This window comes from Gymnoscopelus microlampas (genome assembly GCF_963454915.1).
Source record: "Gymnoscopelus microlampas genome assembly, chromosome: 12".
Classification (NCBI taxonomy): domain Eukaryota; kingdom Metazoa; phylum Chordata; class Actinopteri; order Myctophiformes; family Myctophidae; genus Gymnoscopelus; species Gymnoscopelus microlampas.
Genome location: NC_139949.1, coordinates 53,106,998 through 53,120,663, shown reverse-complemented (window position 1 = coordinate 53,120,663; position 13,666 = coordinate 53,106,998). Strand labels below are relative to the sequence as shown.

Sequence of the window (13,666 nt, the reverse complement as noted above, 5' to 3'; positions counted from 1 at the left end):
TGCATGTACATTTGTACACTCTCAGAGTTATGGGGGTCGTGGGAAACCACTGTGCTACACTAAATGGAACAGAGCCTTCATTAGTATCATTGGTAACACCTATGAAAGAAGTGATAATATGGCTGCTGTGCATAGAGCCTCTTCTAAGTCTACAAGCCACAGCATCTCAGAAAGAAATCAAATGCGTCAGTGTTTAACTCTGGGAACTTTTGGCTTCCTCCTCCATTCTAAAATGTGCAGTCTAGCTAAACTGTGTTTTGAGTGACAAGATTCTGCATCTACGCCCGATGCGACACAACTCGCGTAAGTTGAATAATTATGTTCGACTGAAGTGAATTTTGCGCAAGCGAATACGAGCGACAGCCTATGTATGGGGAACGTTGCAAAGTAATGAACACGTTGCATCCATTCAAAATTATTCAAAAATAGCAGATGTACAAGCTCGCAGCGCGGCACGAAGTGATGACTGTGAGATTGTACATCTGCTATTTTTGAACATTTAGACGGCACTACGGACGCTCCAGCAGAGGGTACGGGCTGCACGGTGGACGACACCGGGCAGATGGAGAAGGTGGAGGTGGCCTGGCTGGGCGTGGCCAGTTTGATGGCAGTCACCTGGCGCGTCTGCTGGGTCTGGGTGTACGGCGTCATATATTGCGTGTACGCTGGTTTGGGGGCTATGTGGGGAAATAGAGAATAGTACAAAACGATGACTTTTTTTTTAAAGGTTGCCCAAAACACAAAACATATCCATTATCCAAAAACCATGTGGGATATAAACAACACATGTTTTTGTTGTTCTCTTGTCCTTAATAAACTGGTTTGGCATCAGCAGCCATGAGTGTGCCGTGACTCTTTGATGTTTTAAGAAATAAATGTTTGTTGTGGTCGGGTCATTGTGAAACATTTTCAAAAGTAGCCGAGTATACAAGCGTTGTGAGAACCACTTATAGATTGACCTTTCTTTGTACGAATGGAAGCAAATGGACCCTAATGCAGTGGTGGGGTCCAGGGACCCTCAGGGTTCCTTGAGGTGGTTCCAAATGGACACGTACAGGTCTTGAACTTTTGAGAGTGTACAAATGGAACCAAATGGACCCGTACGGGTCCATTTGGTTCCATGTGTACACTCTCAGAGTTATGAGGGGTCATTGAAATTAAAAAGTGTGAGCACCACTGGCCTAATGCACACCAAACTGGAGGTCATCAAAGTTTTTAAAAAGCTTTGAGAATGACAGCTCTAGGAGGACTTTTCTTCACCATGACGAGTCCAGTCAGTGGCGAGTTGAACGTACCTGTCTGATAGTAGGACTCTGCCACTGTGGGCTGGGGCTGTGCTGCGGCCACAGCTGCTGTAGCGATGGGCTGCTGGTAGTATTGCTTGGGGTCATAAGCGACAGCCGGGGCTGTAGACCGCACATACGAATATGTGTCCTGCAGAAGACAAACACCACAAGCAATGTTTATAGTATAGGCCATTTGAAAACCATACCTGCGCTGCTAGATTTCATAGCACAGTCAAACAATCAATTTATTATTATTTTCAGAACAAACAATATTGGACACAAAATCAATAGCTGAATGGCAGCTTTTCCCTTGCTGTTGATTTTATTGTTATCTTGTTCCAAGCAGTGATCCGCCTCATGAAAAAAGAGAGACGGCCGTTACCATACCACTTGAGAAAGAGGTACTCTAACCCACCGTTTCCCAAACAGTGTGTCGGGACCCATATGTGGGTCGTGGACCAATTTGTATGGGTCACGCGAGTAAATATGTTTATTTTGTGTTTCCTAACTTCCTCATTTTTTTATTATTTCAAAAGATTATCAAAACATTCCCAACAAAAACACTTTTTTTCGAAAGCATACAAATACATTTAAAAATCTATTAATTAGAGGGGGAAAAGTACTTTTAAGAATTTGTGAAAATAGCAGATCTACAAGCTCTTAACATGTCGCATCTTGTGAGCTTGTAGATCGGCTATTTTCACTAGTTTGGGTCACGGCGAGACATAAGATTTATTTTGGGTTTCGAGCTAAAAGGTTTGGGAACCACTGCTCTAACGGACATTATTTCATAGTCTGTGTGATACATGGTCACCGCTGATGAACATGGGGAATTATGCTGCTGTCCAAACAAGCAAACTCTCCTCCTCCCCCTTACAGGTGTCCAACAGACTATGGTAGCCAAAGTGCCGGTCATGTTGTGTAAACACTTAGTGTTTAAGATCGCCCTAAGGAAAGAATATTTCCATCTTCCCTTCAATCTGTGACATAATATTAAATGAATAACTGTAATAAGCCTGATGCAGGGAAAAACAAATCAGGGTAGGCTATAATAGTAATAGACGAAAAGAGAAATAGCAGTAGCCTATTGATTCATTTGACCAAGAAAATAATCGGTAATTGGATATCGGCCAAAATCGTGCATCCTTAAAATCCTTGCTAAATGAAAAAGCAAAGAATAAAGAAGAGGGGATTTATTTACGGCATTCAGCTGCTTTGTGATAACTGAAGCATCTGGACACCAGAAGGCAATTTTGACGACATAAAAAGCACAGTGCGTACTGAATCAGACAGCTTCTTTCAATCTGTCTTCTGACTGGAAAAGCACTACTTCTTAAATCAAGTCTAACACTGGCATGAAGCAACCAATAGATTACATCGTGATCCCTGTCCACTTTACACAATTCTGTCCTTCTAAGTTGGAGCAGGAAGGGACAAATATTTAGACTAAAATAAAGTCTTGATGTGGGCATAGATTTGCAAGTAAGTCAGGTCAGTGTTCTAGTTAACCAAAGTTATTCATGAATATAAATGTGAATATTAATTCCTATTCATGAACATTTTATAAAACCTATTTGCCTACAATTTTGAGGTATTTCTACTTTACTTGAGTATTTCCAATTTCCAATACTTTTACTTCCACTCCACTACATCTCAGAGGCAAATATTGTACTTTTACTCCACTACAATTATTTGAAAACTTTAGTTACTAGTTACTTTTAAGATATACATTATTACATTATAAAACGTACCTTAACCACTTTAGCCTTATTTTATACATAGTCTATTTGAAAATAGCCGATCTACAAGCTCACAACGCGTGACGCGTTGTGAGCTTGTAGATCTGCTATTTTCGACATGTGCGACAGTGAAACGTGTCTGGGCGGAAACAATTGCTTGACAGTTTGGTTCCGCATCGACAGGTTCTCCACAATTTAGAGGCAAATGTGGGCACATAATCATAAATATGATGATCCTAATATACAATATACTACTCTCATTACGGTCCTTTTCAACCCCAAAACAAGCCCCAAAAGAAGCGCGACCATCCGCTTACAATAAGCGGACATGGCAAGTTGCCAGGTTCAGCGAGAGAAACAACAAACAAACAACAAAGCCACGGCGTCCTCTAACATTAGTCAACCCAGTACAATGCTCGGTACAGATAAACACTTGTTGAACCAAACAGTGCGTCAAATGAATGAATGTCTATTTACTGCTAGTAAAACAGTCAAATTACAACAGCATCTCCTTCTAGAGTTAAACTCATGTTACTCTATACTGAGTCAAAGCCACGTTGTTTGCCATTGTCTCAGTAAAGTCCACCAACATATAAAATATCATTGTTCTGTCTCCTGTACTATGTCTACTGGTCTTGTATGGTATTAATACAACCGTTTTTGTATGGATAGTTATATCACCACTTTTAACAGCCTGCTCAGGGACTACAGATGAAAGCTAGCTTCTGGCTAACTCTGGTTCATTACACGGATGTGAAAACCAGCATGTTAATGTGCACTGTGTCCCTGGTAAATACATAAACATGATAGCAATACTGTTGATAATGTAATCATTTACGTCACTGCCATGCGGAAGTTGTAGGCATACATTTATAGCCGTTAGCACTGGTTAGCCTAGGTTGTTTTTAGCCCAGTTTCAGAGGCTGCTTAAAGTTAGTTTTAGCAGATCTACAAGCTCAATTTTAACAGACAAGATATAACAAATGCAATGTTGATTAAAAGCTGCATTCTGCGTTGTATAATGAATTGTTATGGACAGGTCGATTGTGACATAAGTTTATAAACAAACCATTACCCAGTCAGAGTCCTGGGGCCTGAAACAAACGTAACCTGGCGTTTGCACTTAATTCATTTAAGAACCGTACATGTTCATAAACGTTCAAATTTCAAATATAAAGTTCTCACCTCACGGCCACGGATGTGACTATTCTGTTCGAGCCCTCAGAAGTAACCGTATCTTCAGTATTGTACAATAAAAAGCATTTTAATCCGATCGGTGGCCATTTTCTCAGCATGTCCGCCATATGCTTTCAACTGCATTACCCATCGGTTGGTAGGTGTACTGCACTCTGATAGAGTGTGCCAGCTATGAGCAAATGGCCACCGATCGGATTAAGATGCGTTTTTATTGAACAATACGGAAGATACGGCTACTTCTGAGGGCCCGTACATAATTATAACATCCGTGGCCATGGGGTAAAAACTGCGTTTGAAATCTGAACGTTCATGTAGTCCAAAAAAGGCGGGAAAAAATAAAAAATAAAGTAATAAAGGCCAGAAAAAAGTATATATCAAGTAATATTACTCACCTCAGACAAAAGACAACGAAATGAAAGTAGATCAGTGATATATGAACCGAAATCAAGTAGAACAGTTTCCAATAGTAATCTATCATCGACCGGAGAGACCTAGTATCGAGCGACCTAGCATCCGCTGTAAACCTTGAGAAATGAGCCGAGCTCTGTAAGAACGGTGGATTTAAGGGGCGGGACAAAACAACAAGGGCTGTGATTGGTCTGACAAGCAGACATGCGTACATGCGAGAGGGCATCCCCGGGAATGCCCTCTCGCGTGTACGCAAGCACAGCCCCCCCCCCCCCCCCCGCCCACACACACACACACACGCTGTTACACGAACGCACATGCGCACGCACCCAAACAACTCTATGACGTGCACACACAAACACGACACGAACACGACACAAGCCCCCCCCCCCCCACACACACACACGCACACGCACACGCACACGCACACACACACACACACACACACACACACACACACACACACACACACACACACACACACATGCGCACGAACCAAAAATAGATACATTTGTTTTCAATGCAAACGTCGTTTCACTCATTTAAAAGTTAAAGAGAAGGAGTTAGCGAAATATATAACAGCAATAATAATAATAATAATAATAATAATAATAATAATAATAATAGACATACATTGTAATATTTATTTAACAATGAATATCAATGAATCAATTATATCAATACTGCAATTGTAGAAACACTCTGTTACAAGTACAAGCCTGGTAATGAAAATGTACTTGAGTAAAAGTACAAAAGTATCGGCATCAAAATATACTTAAAGTGTGGTAGATTGTTGATAGTATTACATTCTTCTCAGTTAGTAAAGTATGTTTACTAATGGCAGTGGATATGAATGAATATATTAATCTATTATTTGAATAGCTTGAATGCACAACATGGTACGTATGTCTCTACATATGAAACACAATGTTATACATTATACCAGGGATCTTCAACAGGGGGTCCTCAGAGTTACTACAGGGGGTCCGCCAAATCTTTGTGTGATATGATTTTTCTTTTTTTATATTAACCACTTGAACCCTAGCATCCCTTTTCTGAGGAGAACTTTAGCCAAAAATAGCACATCTACAAGCTCACAACGCCTCGCAGTGCGAGGCGTTGTGAGCTTTTAGATCGGCTATTTTTGACAAAGAGTTATAGGTGTAGAGGGAGAAAAGAGCAGCAAAAGTATATCTGAAAACGCCTGAAAACGTTGAAGACCCCTGCATTATACAATATATGCTGTACCACCCCCCAACGGGGGTCCCTGGCCTGAAAACGTTTAAGACCCCTATGACTGCCACATTTCTGTGCCCTTGTATTAGGTGTTACAGTGAATAATAAATCTACAGAATGAATATATGCTTCCAAAAAAAGATGCACACCTTAAAGGATTTGTCTCTCAATGATCAAGTTATTTGAAACTTGTCCGCCATCTAATCATATCATGTAATCATCCAACTATATTACATCTATGGTCTTGTATAAGATCATCCTGAACATTCCTCAAAGCCCCTTTGTTTAACTCATCACCCTCGGTTACATTCATCAAACAGGTGGTATACCTAGTTTGTGTAATCTGAATCAGAACAGAAAGTCAAGACTAGTGTATAAATTATGTTAACACACATTGTTACCACACAATCACACACAAACCTGAAAATAAGTATATTTAAAACCAAATCTTATCAGATGGGGGTCTGTGGACAAATACATGTTAATCTTTTGTCGAAGCAGAAGCAGTACTCCCTGTCATCGTCGATAAGGTGAAGGTGGCAAACGAAGAAGACTACGTCCTCACACTCTATGGGAAATGAAATCACTGAGTCTGAAGGGACAGCAGTTAAATAAAGAATCTTTATTTATATTTCTAATTAAAGTTACAATTGTGTCCTTTCACCAGACTCCCATGAACTACCAAAACACAAAGTACAAAGTAACCAATAACGAAAATCATACCAAACATTAAAAACACTTATATACTTATATAGCTTTACATATAAAGCTCTAAATTGTCTGGCACCTTCCTACCTCTATGACTGCCTAGAGAGATATGTTCCAAACCGGCCCCTCAGGTCTTCAAGTGCTGACCTGCTCGAGGTGCCTACAATGACATATAAAAAATACGGTGAAGCAGCATTCTGCTTTTACGGACCAACAGTGTGGAATAAACTCCCATTACACCTAAGACAGGCAGCCTCTGTCGATAGCTTTAAAGCACAGCTCAAGACCTATTTCTTCACTCTTGCTTTTAGCTGATTCTTTGGTTGATTTTTAAGTCCTCACTGTATTGCCTATTTTAATGTTGTTTTATGCTTTTGCTTTTATTTTATTTTATTTTAGTTTGCTTTATTGTTAAATTGGTTGTAACTGTAACTGTATTCTTGCTCTGTAAAGCACTTTGCGCTGCATTTCATGTCATGAAAGGTGCTATACAAATAAAGTTTATTATCATTACAATCAGCCCATCGTAACTGAAATAAAGAAAGTACAAATAGTCAAGGGAACCAATAAACTCTTGTGCTCTGCTGGGGTGCTGGGGGGAATAGCCGAGAGCTGGCTACAGCTCCTCTTTATAGTGTCAGGCTCTAATCACACATGAGCTGAGAAGGGGAGTGACAGGTGTCTAGCCAAGACCAGGTCAGCATAGACACTAGGACAAATAATCATTAGTGAACACATAAGCATAGAAAGACTGTAGACTGAGGTGTTAATATTTGGAATTAACATATGCTTTATCGAGAGTGAGAGCTACTGTGATACTTCTTAGCTGTTGAATTTGAATCACTCTGCTGGGACGTGCATGACAGATTTCAGTGAAGGCCTCACCCAAGTAATGCCATTTTTTTAACTTTAGTAACTTTAACCTGGTTACTGTACTTAGGAACTATAATGTATAACAGAGAACAGGAAAACAGTTACTTTAATGCGTTTAATCCCATGTTTCTCACTGCAGCATAAAGTCTGTCAAGTGCATAAGTCTCACTTTGGTCTGTCGCTAGACAACATGATTCACTGCAGTGTAGACTACATGTTGTCTTAGCTTGGCTTACTTAACTATTGTTTGTTTTACAGGTCAATCCTCATGTCATTTGTGCTCATATATGCATTGCTGAATGTTGTAATTAAAATGATCTGAAATTAGTGTCATTAGTAAATGAGCACCTTCTTAAATGTGCTAGCTTGACTCTGCATTATTCTCAATGTAGGGTCCAGCTACTGGAAGCAAAAATGCCAGGAAGGTGCTGGCTGTGGATGAAAACCACTACCTGAAAATCAGGTAGTGGTGCGAAAGACAGAGTCGGGTATTGTAAAACAAAATATCTTTTTTTTTTTAATTAACAGTTGCTTTATCAAGAGTGAGAGCTACTGTTGAGTGAGTTTTTAGCTGTTGAATTTGAATCACTCCATCAATAAGAGAAATTGTTCCTCTATGTCTAATATCAGGGATATTTCTTGCTTACAAACTGATGGCTGTGCAATGCAACTTAAACCATAAGGCATGCAGTAGGACTAAGATTGTATTTTCAGTTTTTCACAGCAGCATTAAGTCTGTCAAGTGCTTAAGTATGCACTATAATCCTGCTTCACCTGTTTTTCACTCCAGAATGTTTGTTCTCAAAGCTTAAACTTGATCTGCTAATGATTTGTGAAATGTCTCAGTTCCAGAACTGAGCCGTCCGAACTGCAGTCCCTGAGGCAGCATGTGGGCGACCTTCTAGATGGAGCTCAAGGCCTGCAAGAGGTCACACAGAAAATTCAAGGTGTAGTGTCTGCTACCCAGGAGCTGGTGGAACCACAGGCACCGGTTGCCAAACAGGCATTTGCCTGCCTGCTCTGCAGAGGTATTGTTTCCATTTTGCATCGGTAACACAGTAATAATCCAATATAGTATTGGAATTAGTGTTGTGACAACTGGCTTGAACGGTTAAAATATATTGACTGTATATAACATTTTGACTTAAAAGAAAAAAATATGGATTGAGAGACAAGTAAATAAAATGTTAAGACTTTGCTTTTCAGGAAATAAAACAAAGAGAATCAAAAATCATTCAACAAATATGAATGGAGTCAGCTATCCATACTAGCATAGATAAATGTCTGATTTTCAAACCCAACTTTTTATCAAACCAAAATTGTATCTATTGATGACATCATGTCACAAGACGGACATTTGTCCACCTAGACTAGTCCACACCAGTTATGGCTGGTGTGGACACTGAAAAATGTGTGTATAATATCAATGATAAACGATAAAATGTGTGTTTTTCTTGCGTGTATTTTTTCTTTCTTTTTCTAAATAGAAACAATGACACAGCCCATGCTGTCCTCCTGCTCCAAACGCCTGGTCGGGTGTCGTGTCTGTATTGCAGAGCGGGAGAACGGGCCTTGCCCAAATGCAGAATGTCAGAATGTCTGGAAATATCTGTACATCTGTAGAGTCAAGTGAAGAGACCATAGATCATAGTTATACTGCCACTACTTTCAGCTCATTTGCATTACAACATACCATTTGTTTATCGCAAATGAAATTGCAATCTCATAAAACTTTTAGTAACCAGGTTAAAGTTAAAAAGATGGCATTACTTGGGTGAGGCCTTCACTTAAATTTGTCAAATCTGTCCCAGCAGAGTGATTGAGGTCGCCCACATGCTTGAGCTCATACCATACCTATGAGTGCTGTCGCTCCACCCTGAGTTTGAAGTGCTGTCCGTCAAGTGTAGGCCACCTGGTTGTGCCTGAGCTCATAGGAGGGCAGGTGGGAGGCTATCAGCACCTGGGGGAGTGTAAAATAATTTGACGCATCAATTATTTTCAGTTGGTCATGAATTAATATAGCTGCATCCTGCTAAGACACCCCTTAATGATTAAGTGGTGACTTAACGGTTTCACACGGGGCATCTTTGTATGTGTGCTGTAGCCACATACCATTTTCATTCAGCTGAATGGCGTTGGTCGTCTTGCTGAGCTGGGTGAGCTCGGTCAGGATGGTCATCAACGAGGGTGGGATCTCGCCCACACAGCTGGTCCTAGACACGCAAGAGGACAACGTACACAGTCAAATCCCCAGTGTTCATTCAATTTGTACACCAACTAGTGACCAGGAGATTATTTTTGGGAACTTGGGCGTGGGAGATGTAGTTGAGCACTTTGGCCATGTCAGCTTTTTTTTCTTCACGAAGTGCAAATACATACTTGAACACTTGAACAACACTCAACAGGTCTTCACATTGCCCCTTGGTTAGTCGCCTAAGCAGCCTAAGCTTCAAAATGATGATATGTGAAGGGTGGAGGATGACGGGCAGAAAGAGCGCTAGTATATCCTAGGATATACTCACTTCTGAACTGCACAATGCTCTGAGTGTTCATGAAGAAGACCTCTCTCTCTCTCTCTGACTTCCTGTTCAGAGTAGCAGCATGGCTGTCGAGGATGTTGGCGATCTGGAAATGAGGGATAACATTCCATGTTCATAATTAAACCATTTGTCTTGATTTGAAGTAAGAAAGAACCTGTCTGAATCATGTGAATAAATATATAGCCTCATTTAGAAACGAGCGCTCGTGCATTACCTGCTGGGTGCTGGCTCGGGAACTGGCACAGCACTGAGGTTATGTTGCTGACATACTGTGTCATGTCTTTCTTGACAGCCTTCTCAACAGCAGGGAGAATGCGACCAGACACACTGGTCATGATGTCCTGCAGCTCCAACACTGGCAAGGAGGGATCTCGCATGGTCTTCATCAGCCTCTCCACCCGCTCCCTAAGCTGGGGAGATAGAAAGAACAGCATGTTTACAGATCACATTCAGTATTATATAAAGGGGGGGTGGTCCTCGTAGAGTCTTTTGCTCCTCCGATCAGATAAGAACAAGTCCCTAGTCACTACTTAACAAGGAGAATGTATGCTGGAACAATGACTGATACAAAACAAGGAGTAGGACCATTCTGCCCCCCCCCCCCCCTTATATATGAAAGCACCAAACACCTTAATATAATAATACATATAACAAGTTTGTTCGTATAGAGCCCTATCCACAAATCCACCATTTAACTTCCACACTCCACGTTATAAAAAAACATTGGTGTTGTGTGTGCCGCATTCTGTTTGTGTGACATGCATGATGTAAAGCGTTGGTTCTCAAAGTGGGGTCCGGGCCTCCGGGGACCCCCAGGGGTCCTTGAGGGAGTTCCAGGGGGTCCCCAGCTAAATGATGGATAGGAACCAAATGGAACCTTATGTATCTGTAACTCTGAGAGTGTACACATGGTTCCAAATGGACCCTAACGGGTCCATTTGGAACCATGTGTACACTCTCAGAGTTAAATTAACATTGACTTTACAATATAAATTGGGGTCCCAGAGATAGTAAGGCCATTAAACGGGGGTCCGTAGCCTATTGCATGACAAGCTGGGGGTTTAAAAATGGTTAAGAATCACTGCTAGAGCTGTAAAAATCGTCTCTTATGGGGGTCCCTGGCATATCTTTTTAAAAGGGGGTCCACGGGCCAATACGTGTCAATTTGGGGGTCCTTGACATGAAAAAGTTTGAGAACCACTGATGTAAAGGTTTTTGTCACTGGCCACCCACTGTAATGTGGTTATAGTGTTTGTTCCCCCCCCCCCCCCCCCCCCCCATCTGCACTTCTGCTTGTATTTGTGTACAGTCCAGAGTCCCAGAACCAGCTGGCTGAGGGGGAGGGGCATGTCTGTAGGTGAGGGTTTGTCATGGAGCATGTCTGGGTCACTGTAGCCTCCATCTCCAGGCTTTTATTGTTTAGTTTTGCTAACAAAAATAAAATCCTGGACCAGTGCGTCGGTGTACCCGATATATAGGAAGTGTTTCATTTCCCCCAACCAACCAACCAGAGTGCAGTGGGCGTCGCTCGTAATGTTGTGTTGACGGGGGGGCGGGGGGCTGACGGACAGATCGGTGAACCAATGGGATCACACGGATTCTCTTGCCGGAGATGTTAAACGCGCCCCCTTTAGGTCAGAAAACAGGAGCGCTGGTGCAGCCTATTAGGGTCACTGAGTCATTCTCTCCCTCTCTCTCTCTCTCTCTCTCTCTCTCTCTCTCCATTCCTCCTTTCTCTCCTCTCTCCATCTCTCCCAGACAGTGCAGTCCATATGCCTCAAGACAAGTCGTTGATGGGAAAACGAACAGTGGTGGAAGAAGTACTCAAATGTTTTATTTAAGTAAAAGTATCAATACTACAATGTAGAAGTACTCTGTTACAAGTTAAAGTCTGGAATTCAAAATTTACCTGAGTAAAAGTACAAAAGTATTGGTATCAAAATGTACTTAAAGTACCAAAAGTAAAAGTACTAAAATGTTTGAAAATAGCCTATGTATAACATAGACAGACAATTGGGAAATACTCAAGTAAAGTAAAAGCACCTCAAAACTGTACTTAAGTACAGTACTTGAGTAAATGTACTTAGTTACCTTACACCACTGGAAACCAACTGGATCAGATGATCACAGACCTGGACCTACAGGGGATCCTCTGGGCTGGAGAAGGACGAGCTGCGGGTCGGTGTCGCCTAGGAGCTGGACGACCGCACGCCCACGTCCCACTGCGGCTTCACCACCAAGGAGCACATGGAGGAGGAGGAGGAGGAGGGCCCCGTAGCCCCGTGCAGGAGGTGCAGTAGTACTCCGCCTTCTGCTCCCAGGAGGAGTGCATCTTCTCCAAGCTGCAGGAGAACCAGGACCTCAACGTGTACTCCGCCAAAACTTTGTCGACCACGTGTGCAAACCCGGCGACCTGCTGGAGCTGGTGGTGAGAACACAGGGTTAAAATAATACACTTCTATATATTCTGATAATCTATAAAATAATACACTTCTATATATTCTGATAATCTATAAAATAATACACTTCTATATATTCTGATAATCTATAAAATAATACACTTCTATATATTCTGATAATCTTTAAAAAATCACAACCAGTGTGAAGTGGGCGGTGTGTGGTCATCACATGACTCAGTAACAGGGGACTCCCCGTCTGAGAGAGAGAGAGAGAGAGAGAGAGAGTGTGTGTGTGTGAGTGATTGATCATGTTACTGAAATCTACTTCTGTTTAATAAGAAATACATTCTACCATATGGTGTATTTTATGAATGAGCATGCGCGTATGCGTACACACACACACACACACACACACAATTCCAACCGAGCCCTGACCAATCGCAGTTCATTTCTTTTCACCCTCCCCTCCCCTCCCGGCTTCCCTCCCCCGAACACGGGCCAATTGTGTTTGTGTAGACGCTCGACAAAGCCGGATGCACCACGGTGGATTCGAACCCACAACCGCCGTGGTGGAGGGCAGGGACTTAACCACAGCGCCACCCGAGCGCCCTGAAGAGAGGAGAAGTTTCTTAACAACAAACACGTGAACATGATGACGAGTTGGTGTGATGATGGAAAAACATTATGCTATAGTTTTCACATTGAATAACAGTGATCAACGCTACAGAAACAACACACTAAATAATGAGTTGATATTTAATTTATACCAGTGTTTTTCAACCAGTGGTCCGGGGACCACCAGTGGTCCTTGAAAGAGTACCAGGGGGTCCCCAGCAAAATTAGCTCATAGCATCACAATATTTTTTAACCACTTAGCTTAGGCTATTCAAAAATAGCAGATCTACAAGCTCATAGCGCGGCACCGAGTGCCGCGCTATGAGCTTGTAGATCTGCTATTTTTGAAAAACCTTGAAAAACTGTGCATATCTTTGATCATTTATATTTTTTAAAGCGAAAATTAACTGATATCTTTGCTTCTGGGGGGTCCCTGGCAGGAAACATTTTCAAATGGGGGTCCGCGGCCAAATGTATATCAATTTAGGGGTCCTTGGCATGAAAAAGGTTGAAAACCACTGATTTATACAATCATGCTGTTTGTTGTGCATGGTGAGGGCTTGCATGTCAAACAGCTCATATATGAGAAATATAGCATGACATGACATGGAGGAGCGAGCGAGCAGGAGTGTGAGGAAGTGGAATGTGGTCGTCAGTCTAACCTG

General features: G+C 41.8%; 1 long non-coding RNA gene across 1 annotated transcript; it reads right to left on the bottom strand.

Annotated features, from left to right (window-relative positions):
* Positions 1-587: 587 nt before the first annotated feature.
* LOC311057708 lies at positions 588-4,740 on the bottom strand. The gene is made up of 3 exons (XR_014601996.1): positions 4,615-4,740; positions 1,296-1,434; positions 588-677 (listed from the first exon to the last, which is right to left on the bottom strand). It is a non-coding gene; the product is annotated as an uncharacterized lncRNA (long non-coding RNA).
* Between the last annotated feature and the right edge of the window lie 8,926 nt (positions 4,741-13,666).